This window comes from Gopherus evgoodei, chromosome 1 (genome assembly GCF_007399415.2).
Source record: "Gopherus evgoodei ecotype Sinaloan lineage chromosome 1, rGopEvg1_v1.p, whole genome shotgun sequence".
Lineage (NCBI taxonomy): Eukaryota > Metazoa > Chordata > Testudines > Testudinidae > Gopherus > Gopherus evgoodei.
In genome coordinates this window covers 200,610,734-200,613,028 of record NC_044322.1, presented here as the reverse complement: position 1 = coordinate 200,613,028, position 2,295 = coordinate 200,610,734, and positions in this window count along the sequence as shown.

Below are 2,295 nucleotides of genomic sequence, written 5' to 3'. Positions count from 1 at the left end.
AGTCACAGCTGAAATTAAAGGTGAAGGGCTAATAAAAATGCCTTCCTCTTCCTTCTCTGTCTAAAGGACGTTTGCACAAGAGGAAATTTCTGAGAAAACTATGATTATTAATACAGTTGGTCTTTGTTAACTGTGTTGGCTTTTATTTTCATTATCACACAAGGGGTCATCTAGTCGGCAAAAGAGGACACCTCAGAAGCAGTAGTAGGGTTTCTTTGCCCCTAGCAGGTGTGGGGAGAAGGATGAAAGTCTCTGAAAGGCCACATATACATTCCTAATAGGACATAGATGTCTGAAGACCAGCTCTTCTTTCCTCCCCAATGCAATTAGCTGTGGCAAGATTGGGAGCCAAGGATTCCTCATTACCCCTCTCTCCATGAAACATCGGGGAACATTTTCAGAAGTGCTCAAGTCTCATTCTCAAAAACACCAAAGTAATTTAGGTGCTTTTGAAAATTTTACCTATTGGCAACTTCTTCCCCCTGCCCGCCCCAACTCTTTTCTGTTCAGCAAGAGCAGAGGAGGAGAAGGTCATGATGCCCTTGGATGACAGCACTTATCTCCCTGAAAGCAAATGCCAAAGAGACCTCCTTTTGACACTGAATTTCAGTATAAGTTGAGTGAAATTTCATTACAAGGAATATTGAAAGTCTGTTAAAATACACGTAAGCTACTCAAGACTTTCACTGTACTCGAAGGATTAGTCTGCAAACACGTTATACCACTTGAACTATACTAGTACAGTTAAGATGGTACAACCAACGTAGAGTGGCTGCAGTTATATTAGTATAGAGGGGCTTATACCAATATATATTATTCTCCTTCCCTGACAGCAATAAGCTATACTCCTATAAAGCACCATTATGCCAGTAGAGATGTATTAACACTAGTGGTTGTACGGATTTAAAATATTCTGATGACAAAATCATACCCCCTAACTGAAAGAGTTAAATTGGTACAAAAACTGTATGTAGACCAAGGGTTTCACTGTGACCTGACCAATACTATTAGGCCATGATCCTGCACCATTAAAGTCTATGGAAGCTTTGCCATTAACTTCAGTAATATGGGATCACACCCTAGAATTGCTATTTATTCCTTAGCAGCTGTGTGCTTCCCCCCTCCCTCCCCTGAATTGTGCCAGATCCAAACTAGAGAGAGTCATAAGTACTGTTTGCACTGTGGCATCTAATCCAGCTCAGAACAGGGTTAGGTGACACCCTGGCGTAAAATTGCCTGGACCTAGTCAATACAGAGCTTGCACTGCTGGCAACATCATTGCAAAATACGGCCACAAAATTTCCTAGTGCAGAAACATCTTATAGATGGGTTCCACTGTATTTGGAAACAAGAAATTAAAATGTCAGTTCTCGGACACAATAGCAATATTGTTAATAATAAAAGAATACTGTATGGAAATGCACTACTAGTTTTTACCTGCATGTAATAAAACATGTCAGGTTAGTTCAACCAGTTACCTGGTACTTTTGCAGAGTTTTTTTATTTTTTTAAGGAAATTTAAAAGTTTCCAAAAGTTTTGACCACCCTATAAGCTGGGTTTAAATAAAATCAGAATTTTTTTGGTCAAAATTTCCGGAATTAAACGTTTTGAACAGTTCTAGCAGAGGTGGCAGCATCATATACTTAGGAGAATCTCTCTCCATGGGGCCGCAGAGTTTGGATAGTGAGGAAGTGGTGACAAGCTACAGCTCTGAAAAGAAACTTCGACCTTCATTGTTTCCACTTATTAAATCCCAGCCAACTGATCCATGTAATTGCATGAACAGGATGTCTGACATTAGATACAATGATCCTAAATCCAAAGCACATTGGAGTCCCTAGACTCCCACTGACTTCAATGAGCTTTGGAGTAGACACTAAAATCCATATTTAAACACCAAAGCATATATTTAGCTGGATAAATCTGGATTTTAGTTCCTAACTTTTGGCTCTCAAAATCTGAGAATTGTAGCCCATGCATTTAGCACCCAAATTTATTGCACAAGATCTAGTAGCAGGAGTGAAGCTAACAAATTGGGAAATGCTGTTTTGGCATAGGACTTTGAACAGAAAAGGTTAAAAGGGCTGTAGAAAACCATATTTTTGTTGTGATTTACAACAGTAATCTATCTTATCTGTATCACTATGATGAAAGAGAAAAATGAGAAAAGCAGCAGGAATAGATCATTGTAATAACAACAACAATGTTCTCTATCATTTTGGACTTGTCACTCTAGAAATGATTAGATCCTTGTCTCATCCAATGTATAGCAAGTAACTGGCATGCTTCCAAAA